We start from the raw sequence: 26,152 nt of genomic DNA, 5'->3' as shown, positions 1-26,152 counted from the left end.
ACACCCCACCCTACAGAAGGAGAATCTACATTCTTTTCAAGTGTACATGGAACATTCACCAATATAACCTATATTCTTGGCCATAAAGCAAACCTCAACAAATTTAAAAGAACTGAAACTATACCAAAGTATATTCTCAGATCATAACAATTAAATTTTAAATCATTAACAGCAGATATCAGAGAAATCCATAAATATTTAAAAATAAAACATACTTCTAAACAATACATGGGTCAAAAAGGAAATAACAAGGGAAATTAGAAAATATTTTTATTTGAACAAAAATAAAAACACAACATATGAAAATGTATGAAATGCAACTTAAGTAGTGCTTAGGGGAAAGTTTATAGCATTAAAAGCTTACATTAGAAAAGAAAGGCCTCAAATCAATTAAGCTTCCACCTAAGTAACTAAAAAAGGAGATCAAATTAAACCCAAAGAAGTAGAAGAAACCATAAAGAACAAAAATCAATGAAACTGACAAGAGAAAATTAGTATAGAAAATTAATGAAACCAAGAGTAAGTTCTTTGACAAGATCAATAAAAATGATTATCCTCTAGCCAGAATGATCAAGAAAAAAAATAGGAAAAGATACAAATCACCAATATTAGGACTAAAAGAGGAGACAACACTAGGGTTCCTACACAAATTAAAAGGATAATGGAATACTATTAGCAACTTTATGCCTATAAATCTGTACAACTTAGATGAACTGAATAACTCCTCAAAAGACACAAGCTACCAAAGCTCACTCAAAAAGAAATAGAGAATATGAACAGTCTTATACCTATTAATGACGGTGAATTTATAATTAAATACCTTCCAACAAAGATAATCCTAAGCACAGGTGGCTTCACTGGTGAATTTTACCAAATATTTAAGGAAGAAATAATACCAATTTTACATGAACTCTTCCAGAAAACAGAAAAGGAGGGAACTTCCCATCTCATTTTATGAGGTCAGCATTACCCTGACACCAAACCCAGCGAAGACAATACAAGAGACCACAGATCAAAGACAAAGATCAAAACAAAGATACCAAACTCCTTAACAAAACACTAGCAAACTGAATCCAACAATACATAAAAAGAATAATATATCAAGATTAAGTGAGATTTATCTTGGGAATGCAAGATTGATTCAACCCTCAAAAATCAATCAATGTGGCCGGGCGCGGTGGCTCACGCCTGTAATCCTAGCACTCTGGGAGGCCGAGGTGGGCGGATCGTTTGAGCTCAGGAGTTCGAGACCAGCCTGAGCAAGAGCGAGACCCCACCTCTACTAAAAATAGAAAGAAATTATATGGACAGCTAAAAATATATAGAAAAAATTAGCCGGGCATGGTGGCTCATGCCTGTAGTCCCAGCTACTCGGGAGGCTGAGACAGGAGGATCGCTTGAGCCCAGGAGTTTGAGGTTGCTGTGAGCTAGGCTGACGCCACGGCACTCACTCTAGCCTGGGCAACAGAGTGAGACACTGTCTCAAAAAAAAAAAAAAAAAAAATCAATCAATGTAATTCACTGTCAACAGACAAAAGAAAAAAACCTTTATGATCACTTCAATAGATATATAAAAAGTATCTGAAAAAATTCAATATCCATTTATGATAAAAACTCTCAGCAAATTAGGAACAAAGGAAACTTCTTCAACCTGATAAAGGGCATTGACACGAAACCTATAGCTAATGGGACTGAAGTATTTTCCCCTAAATTCGGGAACAAAGCAAAGATGTCTAATCTCATCACATCTACTGAACATCATACTGGGAATGGGGGGCAGCCTGCACTACCCAGTGCAACAAGACAAGAAAAAGAAATAGAAGGCATAAAGATTAATCAGGAATAAATAACAGTTACTTGCATTTGACATAACTGTCAATGTAGAAAATCCCAAAGACTGTACAAAAAGAGCTTGTAGAACTAGTAAAATTAGTAAGGTCATAGGATATAAGATTGATATACAAAAGCCAATTATATTTCTATATACTACCAAGGAACAATTACAAATTAACATTTTTCAAAGCACCATTTACAAAAGTACCCAAAAACATACTTAGAAAAATAGAGATAACTCTAATTAAGCAATGCCTTGTAATTGTTATAAACCATAACAATGGTTAATGAAATGGAATGTACCAAAATAATGCATTAAGCAATAGGAGTACAAACTGAGAAATTATGAGATTAAGAGAGCCCGGTGGAGCCACGAGGGGTGCCTTGGGCATGGAAAAGTTAAGAGGGAGCATAATTTGTAAGTAAGCAGAGCCATAAAGTAGATGAAAGCAATAGGTAGGATGAGGAAGCCAGTGGGTTGCAAAAGAAGGATGAGGCTGACCTACAGGGAACAGTGTAAACGGTAAAATACTAAAGAGACCATCCAAGAAAACCTGCTTACTAAAACCCCTGGAGCTGTCCTGGATCCAGCAGAATGATTGTGTTAGTCATCTATTGTTACAATAATGCTGAACAACAGACCACAGAATCTCACTGGCATACAATAAGAATTTTATTTTCACTCAGGCATCTGAAATGAGTTGGCACTGCTTTAAGCTACAGGTCTGCTTGGGTGGCTCTGATCTACAGTCTTATAATGAGACAGAGGCAGAAGGAGCTGCAGACATTCAGGGTTTTTCTCCTCGTGGTCATGGCAAAGGCACTGGAGGATCAGTCCAAATACACTACAAAACCTCTGCTTTTGTCTTATTCACTAACATCCCACTGGGCCAAAGTCACTCATATGGCCAAACCCAAAATCAAGCGGGGCAGGGGCATGGTAGATAATTCTATCTACCATGAGGTTATGGCAGAGTAAAGAATTGGGATCAATGATTCAATCTCCTATACCACTTTTCTAAGCTAGCTAGGCTTAAATCTCTGTCCCTTGCAATAAAAAGAGTCTAACTAAAACACAGGGGTTAAGAAAACACTGTAGGAGCAAAGCAACTAGCTCTTACTCCCTGATGCAATGTTATCTATGGCTCTGTGGACCCCCACCTCTCCTTTCTTTCATGAACAGAATTGTATTGGTCTGAATTATTTTGTTGAAATACTACTAATTAAAAGTGGAAGGGGAGAGGTACTCTTAAAAAAGCCATGAGATATGTTTACAAAATAGGGCAGCAATCATTCAAAAAGGACTTCCACAGATGGAAGGTGCCGATAAAACATGCAGACCACCCTACCAAGGCATACAGAATTTCAAGTCAGTCTCCTGGGGGTCCAATGGTCACAGATTCCCTATATCCAATGCTTTGAAGCATTATCAGCACCTTTATGGCTAAAAAATCATGTATCTAGAGTGGTATTCTTAGTATTCTCTACCTAATGAATAATAATTTTAAAAAAAGGTCATGAAACATGCAAAAAAAAAGTGGATGAATTCAAATCTAAGTAGAGTAGAACAAAATGGTAGAAAACAGAGTAGAAAAATTTGGAAACTTAAGGCATTTAATTTGCAGGAGGGACAGGGAATGTTTACTGCCTTAAACAGAGAGTCTTTGAGAAAGAAAACTTTGTTTCTTCAGAAGCTAAGTAAAATTCTGGGTACACTTTTGAACTATGACCCATTTCAAGCAATGAATTTACTCCTTTTTAAAAGCATTAACAATGACTCAGTAGTACCTCATTCTTCAGTAACAGCCACCCATGTCAAAGACAACATGAGTATGTATATTAATATAAACAAAAATTGGAGCTACAACGCACACTACCTTTGCTATTCAAAGATTTAAAAGTGCTTACTTCTGACTCAGAATACCCTAGCAAAGTTTAATTCATGATCAGCCAGCCCACAATAAGGAAAGGAACAAAAAGGCAATGGAAGAGCACTGGTATTAACAGGGATGCAACATGAGAACACCTGGGTATGCTGTGACTTCCCAAGATTCCCTGTCTTACTTTAGGCTGGGCCTAATACCAGCGGGTGTGAGCTAACACTGAAGAACAGGAATTGAGAGTAGGAAAATGTGTGCTCTCTTTGATTCTAACTGATGCTATTCACTTCTGTGACTATTCTTGCTTTTAGTTGTTTGATAAATATAGTTAATTAGAATGAAAAACAGGGATAACAGCAAAGGTAACTCCATGATAGGCTAGGCTTCCTGGATGTGAGAAGCTAACAGCCTAGCTCTGCTTCTGTATATATGGCTTGCTGGCTTGGTGCTTAACGTAAGTGGAGCCATGGCAGGCTTCACTAAAGTAAAGGAAAACAAAGCCCCGGGGAGGTAACCGCAACTTACTTCCTGATAAAGGGCTGGAGAGTCCAGGGGCCCTCCAACCAACTAAGTAGATAAGAAGAGCAAGACATGATCAGCGCATGAACGGCTTGTGCAAGGCGTGTGTTCCCAGTATCGCTTGTAACCAAAAACTAGAAGGTATGCAACAACAGCCCCCCTCCCCCGCTGGAGACCCTCCTCTTCCCCTGGATGACGTTAACTACAACTGGCGCCAGCGCGAAAAGCCCGAAGCTTAGAGTCAACCAATCAGGAGCCAACACGATCAGCCACTTCTAAAAGAACAAATAAACTAAAGGGGGATGAAGTGCAGACCAGTATGTCGTGTGCAGACTAGTATGTCGTGTGCAGACTAACGTGTCGTGTGAAAACTAGCATACAGAAAAGTATAAAAGCTTAACCTTTACCCCAGGGTGGGGTCCTAGTTCGTGGAGAGGCCACTGCGTTGGTGCTCTGGGACTTGGACCCTAGCTCGAGCTAGCCAATAAACTCCTTTGCCTTTTTGCAGCCTCAATGACTCTGCCTCTCTGTTCCTGGGGCCAAGGGGAACCGGATCTAACAACACATCTTATTAAACTCTGCATGAGTTCTCTTAATAGCCTAGCAGTATTAAAGTTCTAATTTTGGAAAAAAGTTTTACAACAGCAACCCTAGGATACACACCATTATAATAAACACCATTATACTGAAAACCAAAGAGTTTCAGTTCTCAGGTACCTAAAACAAGCCTCATCTGCTACCACAGAATTCCAAAGCAGATAAAAAACAAAGGCCGTCCCTCCAAAATTCTTAACAAGATTTCTCTTTCTCTCCAAAGGAAATAGTTTAAGAAGTAACTGTAAAAAACACTTCCTTAAATGAGAAAGAAACCCCACCCCCACCCCTGCACCCTCTTTGTGGCAATCACAACAGAAAAATCAAAATACAACTCTTCTACAGAAAACAATTTCTTGCCCTCAAGGAGGAGGAAAGGTGAGGTGATCAGATTTTCAAAAAGCTCTTTGGTATTCAAATTTTTGATAAGGAGAATTCCAAGGCTGTTTAACTCAGCCCTATCAAATAAATAAATAAATAAATAAAAAAGGAGGGGGGGTTTAAATGGTAAAAGAAAAGGAGATGGTTTGTTCCGTAGCGGAAGTCATTAGAAGTTAAGAAATTATCTGCCTTTTGACGTCCACCTGGCCTTTACAGTTTAGGTTCTTTTCTTCTTAGCCTCTATTTTCAATCTTTATTAATTTATGTGAAACGACAGGATGTTAAACCATATTACCCAAAGCTCTGCACACACAGACCCAAGCCACTCTGAACTCACTATAACTCAGAGATGGTGCTTTAAGAGCCAGCTCAGCACCCATAGGGGTCCTACAGACGGCTGCCTACAACACTGCTACCTGCTGGTCTTAAAACTCTTCTATCTAGCCTCTGCTTTTCTCAGGTGACAACCCCCGAACAGTCCAACTCTGTTACAGCAGCTTCTGAAACATATGTGTTATAGGTACATTGTTTCTCCTCCCAAATCCATACGTTGAACCCCTAATCCCAGCCCCATATCTCAGCCTGTGACTGTCTTTGGAGACAGAGTCTTTAAAGAGATAAGTTAAAATGAGGTCATTGTTGACTTGGGCAAGGCAAAGGCAATATATGTAACCTAAACATTTGTGCCCCCATAATATGCTGAAATAAAAAAAAAAAAAAAAGAAAAAGAAAAGAAAGTGAGGTCATTGGAGTGGGCTCTAATCCTATAGGGCCGTTGTCCTTGCAAGAAAAGGAGATCTAGACACAGACAAGCATAGAGGAAAGACCACGTGCACATGGCAAGAGGCAGCTATCTAGTAGCTAAGGAGAAAGGCTTCAGAAGAAACCAAACCTCCCCACATCTTGATCTCAGACTTCTAGCTGCCAGACTTGTGAGAAAATGAATTTCTGTTGTTTAAGCCACCCAGTCTGTGTTACTCTGTTATGGCAGCCCTAGCAAACTACAGGCAAAAATACACGGAAGAATATATTTTGCTACAAAATCCCATGATGGAGAAGAGATGCCACATCAAAATCCACCCTTAGGAAATTTTTGGTGGCTTAATGGAACTTCTCAAGTCATCTCAATTCATGAAAAAAAAAATACCACATTTGTAATAAACATCTCTATAGTTTTATCTAACCTTATAAAAGTCTTCCACAATATAAATAGTAAAGCACTGCTGGAACATTTTTCCTTAGCTACAGCAATCATCAAAATTCATTTCCATTCTCTGCCTTCTTCACTACGATATTTTCAGGACTATATGTTAAAGTGGTCATTCCCATGGCTCCAGCCTAAGATGGAAGTCAAACTTATATACCAATGTTTTCCTCAAAATTTCTTCCCCATGTGATATTTTTCACATTTTTACACTTCTAACCAATCTAAAATCAAAGTATCACTACTGCAGGTCTCTGAAGACACCATGCTGCTTCACACCTCCGTATCTATGCAGGAGCTATCACCTTTGACCATCTGAAAAACTCCTAATAATCTTTTGACAATCAGAAGAAAGTTTACCTTCTATACTGTCTTTTGAAAACCATTTTCACCCCGTAAAAGTAATTTTTGTGTCTCCTTCATTAGACTGGAAAGTCTTTGAACTCTATTCCTCTTTGAGCTGCACGCCCTTGCAGAGCACCAGTACCTGGTACTTGCACATGTGTGCTGAATAAATGCATATCCCACCCTCAATGACATAAATCATGTGTTACTACTCTGGGTCTCTGTCTAGCAGTGTGACTGAAAAACAATCAGCGCTCCCTAACAATTTGGATGCATTTCATGGACACACTTTTGAGCTAAAGAAATCAGATACAAAACAGTACATTTTGAATTATTCCATGTAAAGTTCAGTAACAGGCAAAATTAATCTTTGGTGATACAAGTCAGAGTCAAAAGAGTGGGAAGTGGTGTTAGGGCGGGGGTCTTATCAGAGAAGGTTCACAAGAGAAACTTACGGGGTGCTAGAATGTTCTCTATGCTGATCTGAGGGTGGAGGTTATGTAGGTAGGCACACATGTAGTCCATCAAGTAATATACTTGAGATTAGTATACTTTACTGGAATACATGTTATATTTCAAAAACCCAAGTTTTATGTATTCTATGTATGGTTCTCACCCCCCCCCCAAACAGTCAGTGCTCAATAAACATTTGCGACTGAATGCCTAAATACTTTCTGAATAACAACAATCAACTGTGGTATTTTCATATAAAGGACGAAAAATATAGCCAAGCAATTGCAAAGTTTTGGGTTGGAGCTAGGCTACAGGGAACACCATCATCCCCTCACACAAGCAAGAAACTTTCTTCTGCCTAGAGTTGCAATGTGCTTACAGGTGCTAAATGGGTAGCATTCCCCCCTCTTACAACTGGTTGGAAACATAATCCCTAGGTATTTGGCCTGATTGTTGAAGCACAGGATCCCAATGGCATTTTAAGATACCAAGGGAAAAAATAAAATTTTACAATTGGAAGCTCTTTCTACTACATTAAAAATCTAGACACATTAGTGATGATAAAGTCTCTGTCCACCTCTCTGGCAATTTTTACTTAATTTTTCCATGACTATCTACCTTACCTGACAAGCTCCTGTTCATCCTTTGAAACCCAACTCAGATGTTAACTTTCAAGAAAATTCTTCCTAACCTTCACCCTCCTTCTATGTTTCTTTGACTGTTCTACTTAATTTGTTCTACTGAAGTTTAAATATTGGTCATGTCTATCTCCCCTGTGATCATACTTGTCATCCCAACACCAAATGCATAGCAGAGCGCTTAGGAAGCATGCAAATGTCTGCTGAACTGACTTGAAAAATGACTACCACTGGACATGCCCTACCATTTAAATGCCCAACTCTGGAGTCCCAAAATAAGTGGTATTTCCCAGATAAGGTACAGTCTGTACTCAAGAAGAGGGAGTGAAAAAACTATAAATATTCTCTAGGACAATGTTATTTTTAGCATTGTGATCACCAGCCTCTAAGAGTGAACTTCAGGGTAGCAAGATGGAGGCTGAATGACTTAAGTGAAGATTATGCGATCGGCCAGAGAAAGCTTTGCTCCTGAAACTATGATACAGCAGACGTGGTCTGAGAAGCAGTGGGTTCACTCAGTTCAAGGCAGGGTTCCCAATGCCCTGTGTTTATACACATATGAGAATAAGTAACCCTGTGACCCTGAACAAGTTACTTTACCTCCCTGTGCATCAGTTCCCTCATCGGTAAAATGGGCTAATAATAGAACCTACAATCTCTTGGGATGTTAAAGGATTAAATGAGATAATAAATTAAAAATGTTTAGTGTCCAGCATATCGTGAGTACCCAATAAATGTTTGCTCTATTTATTTTGCTGCTCTGGGATGGGACAAGAATGCCTCGGTTTTATTGGGTCCTATCATATTTTTGCCCTACCTGGCACTGGGGCCAAATCTACTCTCCGAGCCCTCCCACCAGCCCGGCTTCCTTGCCTGTGCAGCTGATTCCCCCTTGCCACACAGGGCCTCCCTCTGGCCATGAACACACCCCAATATAGCAAAGCTACGTCTCATTCTTTGGACCTTCTCCTCTTCTACTCTCCTAATGAAAACCTAGTAGTCTCCTCTTTGATTTCCTCCGTGCTCTTTCCTTTTTTAGTCAACAGATTAATGACAACAAATTGATCAAATACACAGGTCACTATAGTCAGTCTCCCAAATATTCTTATGAATTCAGTTAAATACAGTAATAAGAATTTCAAGAATTTCAGACTCTACTGTCCAATGTGAGACCAATCTTCCCTCCCTCCATCTCCTTCTCTCTCTCTCTCTCTCTCTCTCTCTCTCTTTCAAGGAGGAGCGGGGATGCTGGCACCACAAATCACAGAATGAAGGTGCCCATTTCACCTTCCTGGGAGGCAAGCCCTTTGGTTGCCCACCAGAGTAATTTTACCTGTGGGCTTAAAAAGCTCTCCCCAGCCTTCACCCCACCACAGGAGTAAAACTACCAGTTTGCTCAAGTTTAAGGTTGTTTATGAAACACAATCCAGTGACTGCAGTGAGCACAGTGGTTCAAGGCTGGGACCCTGGCCCACCTCTTTTCTTGCCTCCAGTGGAAGGACTCTAGGCTATGCCTGCTTTTCTCTGCTCTTCCCGCTAGCTGTCATGCTTTTGCAAGTCAGTAAATGATGACCAGCATTTCTTTTTAAATTAAAAAATATATAGAATAAAAAATAGGTGTATTTTATGAAGTAAATTATATTTCAGTAAAACTATTTTTAAAAGACTAAAGAACAGAAAACAGTGAATCACAACCAGTAATAAATACTGAGTATTAAAATCTTCAGATTAACTATAAATACATGTACAAATATGTGTGTATATACTGGGTACAATATAGTATTTTTATTACTGAGTTATGGTCACGAGATTACAAAACTCTAGTTTCAGCAGTCAGCTGCAAGTCTAAGGTGAATTCTTTGTGGGAGGGGAGACAGCCGACTCTCCGGCCTGCTTCATTTCGAGGCATTAGGCTGCCTCCAGTTTAGGTTAAAGCACACATTCTCAATGGGGAATATCACCCCACAGGGGGAGATATTGGTTATTGGGGGGTAAAAATATCTTACTTGTTTATGTATTAAGCAGATATACACAGAGTACACACTGTGTACACAGTACACCTACAGTATTAAAATTTCACAGGTGGGAGGGCAATAATGATTTAAAAAAACTTGTCTAAAAAGGCTCCCTGGAGAAGCAATAATGAAGAAAAAAAAAGGTTGAGAAACGCTGGGTTAAAAGAATTTATTTCATGAAGCCTAACTTCGAAGATTCTACATCCAGCTGGAAATGGCATTGTTAGCAAGGCCTTGCCTTTGGGTCACCTAGTTCCCTTTGTGTATGTGTGTGTGAGTGTGTGTACATGCGGATGCCAGGGACAGCAAGAGCTGGTAAGAACATAATCCGAATTCTCCTAGCCCTCTGGTCAAATACCATCTCATTCTCACCCAACGCCTAATAATCCAACCAGTGCTCAGGTTTACATGAAAAGGTGTTGAGTTCAGTTCTGCATTGGGACAGATAGGTGGAGCTGCTGAGTGTATGGAAACAAAGGTTTGGAATCACAGAAGAGGGTAGGGATGGAAATTATAGATTTCCGAGTCAAGAGTAGAAACATCAAGTAAGAAAAGCCTGCCCAGGAAGGAGTATAATGCCAGAAGGGCAAAGGACCAAAAATACATGTCCCTGAGGAATATTTAAGGGGGAGTAGAGGGGTCCTTAATAGTTTAAAACAAAATTAAAATCCCATGATCTATATAAAGACAGGTCATGAAAATGAACAGTCCTCAATAAATAGGGTTAGACTCCAAATTCTTCATGTTTCAGATGAGTTAGAGTCAGCTATGAAAATCATTTCTAAAAGTTTCATTAACACTACTTTCACATTTTCTTAATTAGGCACGAGTGACCTGAACAGCCTTAATCCTAAAATGAAAAATAACTGTCAGAATAAAGCCTCTTCTAGCCTCAGGAAGATGTGAACAAGCATGCCTTTAGAACTCTGCCATCCATGTTCTAAGGAGGCCAATTCCTGGCCTGTGGGAAACATGGGAGGAGGTAAGCAGGAAAGAAGGATCAGGAAGCTGGGCCACAGTGTTCTCCGTGAGGTGTTTGTGTTTCCATTTCTGAAATCCTGTGACCATCAGGTCAAACTAATCGATATTGAAAAGTAAAAACACATGACAACTTAACACAATGCCCGATGCTTGACTGGATCCTAACTGGGGAGGAGGAGTAAAGGCACAAGTAGCATTTGCATGGGGAAATTTAAATATGAACTGTGTCAACAGTTAAGAACCCAAACTCTGTAAAATAATTTAAAGAGGTTTATTCCAAGCCAAATATGTGCGACCATGGCCCAGAGAGCCACACTCAAGAGCTTTGAGCAAGTGGTCTCACCATGCTTGGGTTACAGTTTGGTTTTATACATATCAGGGAGACAGGAATTACACGTAAAGTCATAAATCAATACATGGAAGGCGTACATTGGTTTGGCCTGAAAAGGCAGGACATCTCGAAGCACGGCATTACAGGTTATAGGTGGGTTTGAAGAGTCTTGATTTGTGATTGGTTAAAGGCTTGGAATGTTCTAAGATAAGGAAGTCTGTTAATCAGAGACAAGCCACTGAACAGATACCCAGACTCAGTAATCTGGTAAATAATGATGTAAAGGTGTGATTTAAGCTTTGTCTTGTATAGCCTTAGGCCTGTAAATGAGTTACAAAGGAGATCTTCAAGAGGGGAGGCGGGCATGACCAGCCATGTCTGACCTCCCTTCTCATGGCCAGAAACTTGGTTCTAGGGTATTTCTGGGGTCCCCTTGGCCAAGAGGGGGATTCAGTCTGCTGGGAGGCTTAAGACTTTATTTTGTTCACAACTGCACATTGGTTTTATGTCAAGTTTCCTGATACAATTATATCGTGCTTATGTAGAAGAAAGCCTTTTTTCCTTAGCATAAATATGAAAAGTATGTAGGGGTAAAGTGTCACAATATCCGCAAGTAACCACAAAAAAAAAAGTCCTTATATAGAGACAAAGTTATAAAGCGTATCTGGCAAAAATGTCAATGACTGATGAACCTAGGAAATGGGGAGATGGGTATTTATGGCACTATTCTTATAACTTTCTGTAGGTTTGATATTTTTCAAGATACAACATAGAGGAATATAAATGCCTTTAAGTATAAAAAAATGTTTTTAATTTCCGTAGGTTCCAACTCCCCTCCATTAGAATGGCAAATGAAGAGTTCATTCAAAAATGCCTCGGCCACGTGGTGGCTCACGCCTATAATCCTAGCACTCTGGAAGGCAGAGGGGGGAGGATGGTTTGAGCTCAGGAGTTCGAGACCAGCATGAGCAAGAGCTAGACCCTGTCTTTACTAAAAATAGAAAGAAATTAGCTGGGCAACTAAAATTATATAGAAAAAGTTAGCTGGGCATGGTGGTTCATGCCTGTAGTCCCAGCTACTTGGGAGGCTGAGGCAGAAGGATCACTTGAGCCCAGGAGTTTGAGGTTGCTGTGAGCTAGGCTGACACTGTGGCACTCTAGCCCGGGCAACAGAGTGAGACTCTGTCTCAAAAAAAACACAAAAAGTCTCACAGCATTTTTTTTAATACTATCCCCATTCACAAATAAATAAATTTATGTGGCAAAGAGAAATTATTTCAAGTGCACAAACCAAGTCAGCTTCTATGTCACATGAAGTTTCTGACTTATTATATAAATTATTAGAATTTAGATGACATTTTTAAGGTATACTTTCCATATATTGTTGGACACTTTATCTGGATTCTTCATTTTAAAGGGTGTATATGTACTAATGGGTTTTACACCAATGGCAAGAGTTAATGGCAAACTTATTTGTGCCAATACAGAGAGATAATATGAATAAACCAAATCTATATAACACATTGTTTCAATTAATGAATTTTAACTTTAATCAGAACTATGAGACAGTGAAATTGACAAAAAAGTTTCATCTCCCACCACTCTCATCCCTAAAGGAGAGTCTATTTAATAACAAAAAGGAAATAAATAAATAAATAAATATGCCCAAGGTACTCAAGTATGAGTACTTGAACAAAGGAAAACTGACTTTAGTGAAGGCAAATATTTATTGAGAACCTACTATGTACAAATCTCAATGAGGAATTCAAAGTACAAAGGATGAACCTTGTGCCCATGGGGCCACAATTTTGTTGAAGAGGATAAATACACAGAAAATTAAAGAAAAAGAATCAAAATTAGCTCTGTCTCTCCTTGTCCCAGCTCCCAACACCTCAATTCAAAGATTTATCTCCTAACCAGGCCACTGCAATAGCCTCTTAATCATTACTAATTCATCAGGCCCCTCTAAAAGAGTAGTTCTCAAACTCAGGTAGTTGCTGGAATCACTTGGGAAGTTATAAAAAATCCAATACCTGGGTCTCTCCTCCAGAGAATCTGATTTTATTATGTGAAGTTTGGGCATCAGTATTTTAGAAAGCTCTTCCAGTGATTCTAATATGCAGCAAAGTTTGAGCACCACTGTTGGAAACCAACCTCTGCTGCCCAAGTGCAGAATACAAGCCACTCTTCTGCATTAAAACCTCTGGTGACTCCTCACTGTCAACAAAAATGCAAATACCTTACACTGTGATCTTCAAAGCCCTTCTCAACATCTCCAACCTGTCCCCCAGCCCCTCACCTACTATTACTCTACAGCTCTCCACCATACTCCAGCCACAATGAACTTACCACTTGCCTCTGTGCTCTTGCAAGACATTTCCTATGCATGAAAGGCTCTTCAAATCAACTTTCAAGAACCAGTTTAAAAGATCCTTCCTTTCAAAAGCCTTATCCAACTCCCCTGGGTTAATGGTTGCTTCCTTTCTTGTGTTCTGTAACAAAATGTGGACATAGCTCTAATTTGACATTTATCATGATGTTTATAGAACCAGTTTACCTCTCTGTCTCTTCTAACAGACTGTGCATTCCACAAGGGCAGAGACCACATGCATTCATTTATCTTCAAGTTCCCAGTGCCCAGAAATGGTTGAAACACAATGAATGTTCAATAATTGTTTACTAAATAAATGGGCATCACACACTTGTAGAATAAATGAATAATGATATGAGAAAAGACAAAGGCAATTCAATATGAAATGCCAAATTAGATATAGAGGCAAAATCTAACTTCATAAGTGCTTTGGGGAGAGAGTGTGTCAGGCTGATATAGAAGCCTCATGAAGACATGGGGTCTTGTTTCCAAGTCTCAAGAAAGGAAAATATCTAGACAGGCCATGAGTGAGGGGCAGACAACTCTGAGTGTGAGAAACAGCACAAAGGAAAAAGCCATTCAGTTCTGCCCACAATCCTTCAAAAGATGCCCTAAAAAAAAATCTTTAGAAATTCTTAGTTGCATAAACCTATTCTATCTCCTTGTCCTGCTTTGCTGTTTATCCTCTTAGTCCTTATCACCAGATGACAAATTATGGTTCTGCATATTCAACTACAACATAAGCTCCATGACAGCAGGAACTTCATTTTGTCTACTCATGCACCCCAGGTTTATATCAGTGCCTAGCACACACATAGATGTTCAATAAATATTTGCTGAATGAATGAATGGACATATTTATCATGGGCCCCTGATCCTATGCTTCCATACACTTAAAGACTTCCACACATCCAAATTCTGCCCACCCTCCCAATCCTACTAAATGCCCTTTCTGACTCAAAGTCTTTTCTGATGCCCCAATCCCCCTTCGCTGAACTCTCAAATCCCTTTATCTTTCTTGTCTTCTGACACTTTTCACTGGCTACCTTATACTAACAAAATTATCTGTGCACTGGTATTTAGGCCTATCTTATCTCCCCTTTATACTGTAAATTCTTTAAGGGAAAACTCTAGGTCATTCCCCACCCCCCCCAAGAACATGATGTCTTGTAGAGTCTCACTCAGTAATTCCTGTTAGATAAAAGGAAAGACTAAATTAAAGGTGTTATTAAACGTTTAGTATCATAATATTAACATTAGAAAGACTGGCAATGATTTCTCTTTGCTCATCTTGACCCTATGATACCTGATTCATTGAAATTACAATATCCAACACATGTATCATGCTTTCAATGTGCCAGGCATTGTTTCAACGCTTTATATAAATTAACTCATTTAATCCTCAAAACCACCATGAGATAGGTATTATTATTATTATCCCCACTTCACAGATGAGGAAACTGAGGCATAGAGAGGTTCATGCAGCCAGTAAGTGGCAGAGCTAGGATTCAAACCCAGGTGGTCTGACTGCAGAATCCATGCACTAAACCAATATGCTGTAATGCCTTTATAATTGCTAGGCAGCCAACCTCTACATAAACCTAATCACAGCCTTCTAAGAAACTTACAAAATATTAGAGATGCAAGGATATTTAATTAAGGCAAGGCACTGTCCTTGTCATATCAAGAAAGGTGGAATTCCAAAAAGCAGTAAAAGCAGATAACAGATAACCAAAAAAGGAACAGAGGTTTTTATAGTACAACACTGGGAAGGATAAATGTGTTAAGAGGAAGGCACCCCTGGATCAAGAACTTCAGAAGCATTTGTAAGCAAGGATGGAACAGAAAGGTGACCATAAGCTTTGGCATGAAGTTAGCGTGGGCAGAGCCCATACTTTCCATATAATAGTAGGTACTGAGGTAGTACAGCATAGGAAATGGCAGCAAAACAGTGCTTAAGAGTGTAGGGCTCAAAAGTCAAACCGCCTGGGTAACTGGTTCTGTGATTGTAGGCAAGAAAATTAATCCCTTTGTCTCAGTTTCCTCAACTGTAAAATGGGCTAGGGGGTGCTTATTTATGAGGATCAATGATAACAGTCCATCTGTATTCATCAGGATGGGCTTACTATGTATGCTGCAATAACAAAAAACTCCATTAAAAATCTCAGTCCTTTAAAGCAAAGGTTTATTCGCTTATACCATGTAACCACGGCATATTTCTTTCAAAAGAAAATGTATCTGCCTAGAAGTGGCACACATCCCTTGAACTCAAATTTCAACATCCAAAGCCCACACAGCCAAGCCCAACTTCAAGGTAACAGGCAAGTAAGTATATTCCTACCACATGTCCATACAAAAGAGACTCAGAATATTGGTGAAAAGTCCTAATGACCACACGATGAAAGTGACTAGCATCATACCTGGCACATACTAAGCACTAAGTGATTGACAGCTATTATTATTGTCATGATTATTGAGGGGCCTTGGAAAAACCTACTCCAACAAACCTAAGTCACACAACTGAATAGCTGAGTAAGTAGATGTAAAAAAAAAAAAAAAAATCTTCTCATGCACATTATTTGCAATAAAGCGAAGGTGAATTGATAAGAATTTCACCATGATGTTAAGAGAGGGAGATGCCAAAAAATTTCTCTTAAGCGAAAAATAGTAAACAAGAGTTACCAAAATAGTACAACAAGCATTTTACCACGATAGGAGAGGGGAACATGCCAAAATGTTTCTAGTCAACAAGACATAGTAAACAAGCATTCTCAAAATAGTACCACCCATTCTTATTCATTTAAGACATGTAACACTCCATTGATAATACCTTTGTTTTATTTTAGAGAATATTAAAAAAAACTCACACAGTCTTTCACAGGTTCACTCCTAATCTCAGAGCACTACTGTCCTCTATTTTCCCCATAAATTCTTAAGGGAAATTCTTCTATGTGGGTTTTCAGGACCCTAACCCTTGGAGGTTAGGGAAAAAGTCCTATAGAGTCAAATGAAAACTGAATTCTAATCGTGACTTGGCCATTGACTAGCTCTGTGGCCTCACAAAATATTTACATGACTAGGACCCCATTCCATCATCCATAAAATGATGAAATTAGACTAGATGTCTTCAGAAGTACCTTCAAACTCTACTCTTCTGCAAGCCTGAGAAGTCAAAAAGAAGCTTTACACAGAGAATCTAGTTATGATGCTTAAATCTTAAACTAGTAGAAAGAACTGCCACAACCACACTTGTAACTGCAAGAACAAAGCTTACTTCAAGGGTAAACACGCAACACAGTCAAGAATATCCAGGGAGAACCCTGCTGGCATGAAATGCTGCAGATATAGAGGGCAGATAAGGATGGACAGAGTCTGATTATTATTATGTGTAAATAAGGAGAATGGTATTTGTGTGTGGCTTATGAAGTCAAACTCTTTTAGTAACATCTCAGACACATTCCAGGAAGCAGTAGCAGCACGGAGAACAAACCTGAAGCAAGGAACCTCCAAACCTTTTAAGCTTGGGATCTGTCAAACTATCCCATCTCAATTCCAACATAACCAGGCTTTCCAATTCTTTAACACCCCACAGCAATAATTCAAATACATGTGTTCAGAGAACCTGGCATGGTAGCACGTACCGGTAGTCCCAACTACTCAGGAGGCTGAGGCCAGAGGATGGCTTGAGCCCGGGAGTTCAAGCCCAGCTTGGGCAACGTAACAAGACTCCATCTCTTAAAACACACACACACACACACACACACACACACACACGCCCAAAGATCTAGAACTTGAAACCCTTTGGGGAAAAGTCAGACAAAAAAGCCCAAAGCAGCATGTGACAAAATGTTAAGGCCCCGTGAATACTTGCTTCATTTTCAGCTAAACAGAAGCCCTTGCCCAGATAACCTACCACCACACTTTTACTCATTCTGCTCTGAGAGTGTATGACCGTCCCTACAACAGAATTAATGGGAAAAAAGTGCTGGTTTGTAATGAAAACCAACAGAAGACAATACAACTTAACTCATGCCATAAACAAAACAGACACTGCTGCATTATAAATTATGCTATGCTGGCAGCCCTATCCATAATCTTTAAAGAATCTTCCAATTCTAACATTCTGAGTCTATAAACCACATGGGACAGCCCTTACTGTCTCTCATGTTTTAAGAATCACTGCCTAAATGACTAACAATTTCCTGCTTGAAAACCTAAAACCCAGTATATATATTTAATAAAACTGCAGTATGATTAGACTTATTTTATTATGACTGGAACAGCATTTCAAAAGCTATGATTCTACATCTTCACTTACTTCTTCTATAGCCAAATTTCCTTCCATGTGTCAATCAGAAAATAATTTTTAATTCTGCAATGGATATTGATCAATATACTAGAATCAATGCTATCACTGATTTTTGTAAGTTTAAAACTTCAAGTACAAGTAGATGGGAAAGGGAGAGGGAGAAGCATATGCAATCCTGAACAAGCAAAAGAAATCCCTTCCATTAACAAATCAATTTTTAAATATATTGGAAAGGGACAAAGAAGACTCAGTCTTTCAAGGGAGCCTTGATGAATATTACAAAACAAAGATTCCCTTTATAAACTGAAAAACAATTCTCTAAGCTGACAGATAAACCTGAAATACTTTATATAGTAAAAATCTCCTACTACTAAAGTAATGAGAACCCTGATAAATCAGCATTTTTTTTTTTTTTGAGACAGAGTCTCACTCTGTTGCCCAGGCTAGCGTGAGTGCCGTGGCGTCAGCCTAGCTTACAGCAACCTCAAACTCCTGGGCTCAAGCAATCCTCCTGCCTCAGCCTCCCGAGTAGCTGGGACTACAGCCATGCGCCACCATGCCCAGCTAGTTTTTTCTATATGTATTTTTAGCTGTCCATATAATTTCTTTCTATTTTTAGTAGAGACAAGGTCTAGCTCTTGCTCATGCTGGTCTCGAACTCCTGAGCTCAAACAATCCGCCCGCCTCGGCCTCCCAGAGTGCTAGGATTACAGGCATGAGCCACCACCCCAGGCCCAGAAGTCATATTGAAACACATCACACATGTTAACCATAGATATGAAGAGTCATAAGGCCTCGGTGGAATAGCTACCTTACTGTTTGTAAAGTCTTACAAGACGAATCGAAATTTATTTTCTGATCCTACTATTTTCCAAACATTCAAAACAACTTTCAGATAAAACTAAATAGGTAAATATAAATGGACAAATAGTGTCAAATTTTATCATATGACTTGCTTAGTCTAATTTTAGGCCAAAGGACAGTCTTGTTCTCTATTATATTCTCCTGTACAGATGAAGAAAAAAATCCACCTTTGCTCCAAAGTGCTGAAGGGTCTAGAGCTGTGCTGTCCAATATTGGTGCTACAAGCCATGTGTGGCTATTTAAATTTAAACTAATATTAAATTAATCTTAAATCTCATCCTTAGTCATACTAGTCACATTTTAAGGGTTTGAAAGTCATATGTGGCTAGTAGCTCCCTTGCAGATACCAGAAATTTCCATCATAGCAGACAGTTCTACTGGACAGTGCTGATGTAGAACAATATTTCTCAAATTTCAATTGTCAATGGGAAAAAAAAGCCAAACTCTGTAAAATAATTTTAAAGAGATTTACTCTGAGCCAAATTTGAGGACCATGACCCGGAGCCACACCCAAAAAGCCTTGAGCAAGTGGACTCGGTGTGGCCAGGTTACCGTTTGGTTTTATACATTTCATGGAGACAGGGTTTATAGGTAAAGTCACAAATCAATACCGGGGAGGCATACATTGGTTTGGCCCGAAAAGGTCGGCCATGGGGCGGGGGGAGGAGCTTATAGGTGGGTTTAAAGATTCTTTGACTTGTAATTGATTAAAGACATTAAGTTTTGTCTAAAAGCTGAGAATGTTTTAACATAGGAGCTGTTTATCAGAGATAAGTCACTGGACATATATTTGTTGTGTAAATTGAGGACCTGTAGGTTTGTTTTGCATAGCCTTAGGCCTGTTAATGGGTCACAAAGGATGTCCCCAAGAAGGGAGGAGGGCATGATAAAGCATGTTTGCCCTCCTTCCTCCTGGCAGGCAATTTAGTTTTAGGATATCCCTTTGGCTAAGAGGGCGTCCACAGTTAGCCAGTGGCGGGGGTGAGCCTTAAGATTTTATTTTAGTTCACACATTGTACACAAAAATCATCAGGATAGCCCGTTAAAACACAAATTCCTGGGCACCCACCCCAGTAGTCTATTTCAGTAGGTCTAGAATGAAGCCCAAATACTTGCATTTCTAACAAGCTCCAAGGTAATACTGGTGTTTCCCATCATTTTGAGTAGTGCTCTCTATGTTAAGGAACCAGTTTTCGGTTTTTGCCAATCCATGGTTAATACTTTTATAAAATACCAGAAAAATGAATTACCAGAAAAAAAAAATCTAAAAGGACTATATACACTAACATTTTTATTATTACATTCAGCAGACAAATCATTTTTCTAATAAACTGCTATAAAAGTACCTACATTCCTCTTTTCAAGTTCTATACTCACCTGGCCACAAACAGGTAAAGAGTCCATAGACCCCCACAACTCTGTGGACTACTTTCAGTAGCCTAATCTAGAAGACATTATTTTACATTTTTACAATTATCTCTCTGGAGCTGGTCATTAACAGCCTCTTTCATTTCCTCACTGCATTTTTACAACTTAAGGCAAAATTGTTAATTCCATTAAGCAAAATACCCCTAAATCCCTTAAGTGATACTACCCCAGGTTTGCTCAAAGAAGCAATTTAATGGTGTCATCATTTATAATGTGATCTGAGCCTATCAAGTAATCAACGATGATGGCTTAACTTTTTCATGCAAACCCATATTTGAACTTAGGCTGCTAACACTGCATGAATTGGTAAGCCAATATACACAACGAGTCTCTGTGTTAAATTATGTAAAATTTCTTTCAATAAATAAAATCTATGATCTAGACCTAGCTTACCAGACATAATCCTTCAAAGCATTTCTTAGAATACTGATAGTTTATCTTGAACCCAAAGTAAACAGTCCAGGTACACTTCTTTACTCATGTACACTTAAGGAAGGAACAAACCAAACAGAATCCCCCTTCCAGGAATCAATGCCTTTCACCAAACTGCCTAAAGCTTAGGTATCTTCCCTAATCTACATATCAAACCAAATAAACTGATTTTTCTCCTATTCAATTTCTGGTCTGACCCAAGAAGAAATGGACTTCTGTAAGAAAAGCTCCAGGATAACTTTAAGCTTGACCACCTCTTACAGCTGCTCTTAGAATTCTCTTGTTGCTCTGAAACTTTGTTTTACCAATGTCTGACTTATACTTAAGAAAATCATAAAATAAGGCTCTGAGAACTTTAATGTGAGATCCTTTTTCTATAGTAACACTTGATGTTATATGCATGTTCTCTATAAAATTTTCAGCAGTCTAAAAATAAGCTTATATGTTCAACCACACATTATTTTAAGAAGAACTCTACTAAAAATTAGCATTAATAGAAGTTGCAAGGCATCTCATAAAAGTCTGGGGAATATAAAAATGGAAGGATTCTTTTTAATTATTCCTCTTCAGTGTAAGAAAGAAAACCCTTTTCCCCGTAACATTTTAAATGAAGCAATAACAGAACGAATAAAAAGTAGTATTCAAAGCAAGACAATGTCAGGAGCTTTTACCACATACATCCACCCCTCTAGTCCCATCTGCAGAGGCAGATGGCTGAAAAGAGGTCCAGGACCCTCTAAGACTGTCTCTGCAGTGGCCCCATGCCTCCCATTCCAACCTTTAACTCCACCAGGCTGCAGGTCCAAGGGCCAGCTTCTGTATGATCACAAGGAGGGAAGAATTCTGGGGATGACCACAGCAAATACCTGGATACTGCCCGGAGGGATGCAGAAGTACTTCCCCAAGCCCGGGCCAACTGATTGAGGCTGAGATTGCAGAAACTGCTAAAGGACCAAAAAAGGCCCAAAGTAGTCAGCCCGCAGGCAGAAGATTTTGCTCATGCAAAGCAATTGTTTTGGAATGACCTAAATCAATGATCCTTAATATTTTTTTGTATGTGGGTAGAAAGGGATGGGGGGGAGGTGAGAGTCACGATCCTTTGAGGATCATAAAAAGCAATGGATTCTCATCCCATAAAACTGCAGACACAAACAAAATTTTGCATACTATTTTGGGGTGTTCACACACCAGCCAAAATCTCCCCAGGGATCCACGAATCCCAGGATAAAAAGCCTCAACCTAACTAAGAACTAAAGGTCACTGTTACTACAGTACTTGTAACTTCTAACCTGAAGCCTGCCCTTTTACATAAATACAATCTTAGAATTTAAAAAAGATTCCAAAAACAAAATATCTTGGTCACATAGTGTACAAAAAAATCCAAAATAAGTAACTACTTGATAAAAAAAATTTGATCCATAAAATTAGATCAGTGAATGCCCCCTATAAATATCTAATAAATGTGTCGAAAAATAGAAATCTCCCTTTGCTTATTTAGAAAATTCAAATATGTATCCATTTTTCCATGTATGTTTGGATTCTTGTCCTGAGGTTAATCTTAAAATTCTACTTCCTGGTTCTCCTAAAATTTTCAAATAACTGTGTTAGTATGTTAAGTTCTTCTGAAATAGCAAGCAGATAAAAGCACCATGAGAGTTCATTGAAAAATCAGGATTTTTCCTTGCTGAAAATGAAAGAAGTCTTCCTTCACTATGACTATACAGAAAAAAGGTTCATCAATTTAAAAAAAAAAACCTTGATTCCTCAAAATAGGAGCTATTTAAGTTATATATACATCATCACAGATTCTAAAGGTCTTCGAATAGAACAATGATGGCAAGCGATAAAGAATAAATGGAGGAAGATGTACAGAATCACTATTACAGACTATAAAAACCAATAAATACAGGTTCTACAGGCAAAAATAAACATTTTTCCTTGGATTTTATGCAAATGATTTAGTTCAGAAATGGGAACAGGGATGGATATTTTAAAATAACTCCATTTTACTACCTTCAGGACTTTTATGGAAGTAACAGAATTTCTCATGAGGGTATCAACGCCTCCACAACATGAACTAAAGAAAAGAACATTTTGGCAAGGAAAAAGTGACTGCATTCTCCCTCTGCACTTCATGGTTATTACTGTACCAGGCTATACCTGTGGTCCTAAGCGCCCTAGGAAGACTGCTCCTACGCTATGGAGACAAGGGGGGAAAAGGGTGCCCTCATTGTACTGCAATACCCCTCTTTGGAGACAAATTTTTCAAATGGAAAAGTAAAAATGAGCCAGGCATGGTGGTTCGTGCCTGTGATCCCAGCTATTAGGGAAGCTGAAATGGGAGGATAGCTTGAGCCCAAGAGCTCAAGGCTGTAGTGAGCTATGATAGGGCCACTGCACTCCACTCTGGGTGAAAGAGTGAGATCCCATCTCAAAAGAAAAAAAGTAAAAATGGACACATGTGAAGAATTTAGGAAAAGTGTATTAGTTAACCCAGCACCATAGCACTAAAACATGACAGCCCATTCGAGGTTTTAAAGAAATCTTTAGAGAGAGAGGGAGAGAGTCAGTTGTTGATAGAAAAAATATGCTTTGGATCCAGATGATCTGGGTTCAAATTCTAGCTCTATCATTACTAGTTTTATGGCCTTGATTAAGCTACTTCATTTCTCTGAGCTTGCAGTCCAGAATCATGAAATGGCTAAGAAAGCAGAGATATTTTTTTCATCTCTATAACCCCAGTATCTGGCTTAGTGCTGGACACACACCAAGTATTGAATCAATGTTAGTTCTTTTTGCTCCCCTCACAAGTATGTCATATTCCACTGCAAACAAAAATGTTTTCTAGGGAACAGGTATCTAAGCTCTAGCTATTATTCTAGGTATTTCAGAGTTTTCAATACAGTAACCTGGTACAGGAAAATGCAGGCAGTCCCATGGAATTCGCTGCCTTTCACTTGAATTAAACTAAAGCTTTACATGAAGTCTGGAAGTCTAAGAGAAACACTAAATATTTATTAAAAACAAAACTATTTCAAGCCTTGCTATAATGGTGAGAAAATGGGGAAGGACGGAGAATACAGTCTCCTCGGTTGATGTGGGATACTGTTACTGTCCTGTACGAAAGATACATTTGCAGGGAGAGTCTTTGAATCCTTAAACCTGTTTAAAGAGTTTCAAAACATGTGCAGTCCGTGAGTGACCCCATTTGGTAATTACCAATACAAAGTCTTTCCATGAAATTTGAAAAACAGGTACCTACAGTGAGAATCAAGCTTGAGGTTGTGGAACCTCATGGTATAACACAGGAAGACATAACCACAAACTCTGCCTGAGGCAAAGCCATACTTCCAAGAAAACCAAAACATTTCTTTGAAGCTTCTATAAACCAAATAGATCTCCAAGACACGGTAGCCCAAGAGCCTGTGTTTCTGACAGATTTTCTGCAATATTATGGCAAAATCACAAATAAGATGTGGTTTCTAAAGAGATAGGATTCTGCTTCAGATTTTCTTTGGTATTTGAAATAGTTATAAGTAAATCAATAAACTCAAAAAACTAACTGCCAAAGGATCTTCCAGAAATGCAGCAACATTAGTCCTGTTCCTCCCACTTTGCTTCTAATGGGTCTTTCAGCTTCTTGTATGGTTCGCCTTAAGTAATACACTGATGAGTTTAGAGAACCTCCAACTATACTAATAATAAATCATAAAAATAATTATTACAAAGATATAGAATAAGGCCGGGCGCGGTGGCTCACGCCTGTAATCCTAGCACTCTGGGAGGCCGAGGTGGGCGGATCGTTTGAGCTCAGGAGTTCGAGACCAGCCTGAGCAAGAGCGAGACCCCATCTCTACTAAAAATAGAAAGAAATTATATGGACAGCTAAATATATATATAGAAAAAATTAGCCGGGCATGGTGGCGCATGCCTGTAGTCCCAGCTACTCGGGAGGCTGAGACAGGAGGATCGCTTGAGCTCAGGAGTTTGAGGTTGCTGTGAGCTAGGCTGACGCCACGGCACTCACTCTAGCCTGGGCAACAGAGTGAGACTCTGTCTCAAAAAAAAAAAAAAAAAAAAAAAAAAAATATAGAATATGTAAAAGTTGCGGTAAAAGTGATCATATTCAAAGTTTGCAGTGCTACAACAGAAAAGCTCGATGTGAAATAACTAGAATAAAAAACACGGCTTCAAGGAGACTGTGATACCATATTGAGACACAACTCTAATTTCACAACAGATCTGGATTAACTTTGCTGGTGGCCAGACTATACCAAGAACAGTATTGCTGGCTGGTTACTTTAAGGGAGACTCCAAAGCTAACAAAAACCAAAGATGTGTACAGGTTAGCTTTCAATTGTCCATTAATCAAGAAAAAAGTTTAAATACAAAAGAACCATCATTCATCTATGAAATCCGCCCTGGCACAGAAAGAACTCCAAAATTAATAATCTTACCACTCCACATTTTCCCAAGGCCTTCGGTTACAGTGATGCATTGCTTATATGAAACCACCTGCTCTGGTTGGCACAAACCATGTTACTTGACAATTCATGCCTAATCATTTTATCATACATGGATCTCAAACCTTCTTTCTGTTGCCAGAGAGCCACAAAGTTCACAAAAACTCTCTCTTTGAGGTTGCCAACCTGATCTTCCAATTTGGCTGACAGTCAAATTCTACTGTGCCATGGAGTCAATGGGACAGACCCCCCAATAAGTCAGACAGGTCAAAATTGGCCTTGGGAGCACAACAGAGTGGTCTCTGTCCCGATCTTTCCAGAGGCCACAAACATATTCCCATACGGTATGTCAAAATGTGGGGCTCACTGGGATGATATTCTTATGTACCTTTTGGGAAACAATAATCAAATCTCAGGCAATATTCCAGATAGCCTGAAAACTGTAAATATTTAAAATGTGTATTTTCTCTGTTCGTGGATGAGCTACACCAGAAATGAGCAGTTTTCAGAGGGTGAGAAATAAGGCACACACAGAGCCCAAAAGAAAGATGCCCAGAGACGCCAGGGATTCACTAGAAACCTTGGCCAGATTACTAATGGTCCATAAACCTTAATTTGGAGAACACGGGCCTACAAGCTCAAAATTGAATTATACTGCCTTATTAGATCCCACACTACTGAAACCACAGTCACATTAGTCATAACTGGAACTAGGAATACTTTATGTACACAAATATAAAGTGCCTGCTTATGCATTTTTAATTGGATCAAATAAAACTGAAGCTGCAAACAAACTTGAATTTCAATTATCTCACTAGTGAGGGGATTTCCTAATAACATCTTTTTAAAACCTAAGTAGCTGCCAACCCTCTCCACATCTGACAGGCATGTCCCTGGAAATTTGGGAGCAACAGACTCCGTTACTTCTCAACAACGAAGAAAATAAATACCCTAAAGAAAACAGATTCTTTTTTTTTTTTCTTTAAAGCTCAAACATGCAATCTAATAATGCACGAAACTTGGCAGCGGGGTTGCGGGACCCCTCTAGGGCTCCAATTTTCGGGGCGAGCGCGCGCCAGTGCGTAAGAAGGGGGCGGAGGGGGTGCGCGAT

General features: G+C 39.1%; 1 protein-coding gene across 3 annotated transcripts in view; it reads right to left on the bottom strand.

Annotated features, from left to right (window-relative positions):
* The window catches only part of CHD6 (chromodomain helicase DNA binding protein 6), a 199,453-nt gene that overhangs the window by 172,689 nt on the left and 612 nt on the right, over positions 1 to 26,152 (bottom strand). The gene's annotated exons all lie outside the window — the stretch shown is intronic.

The sequence above is a fragment of the Eulemur rufifrons genome, chromosome 20, assembly GCF_041146395.1.
Source record: "Eulemur rufifrons isolate Redbay chromosome 20, OSU_ERuf_1, whole genome shotgun sequence".
Classification (NCBI taxonomy): domain Eukaryota; kingdom Metazoa; phylum Chordata; class Mammalia; order Primates; family Lemuridae; genus Eulemur; species Eulemur rufifrons.
Note: the sequence above shows the minus strand (reverse complement) of the source record. Positions and strands in the feature narration are given on the sequence as shown.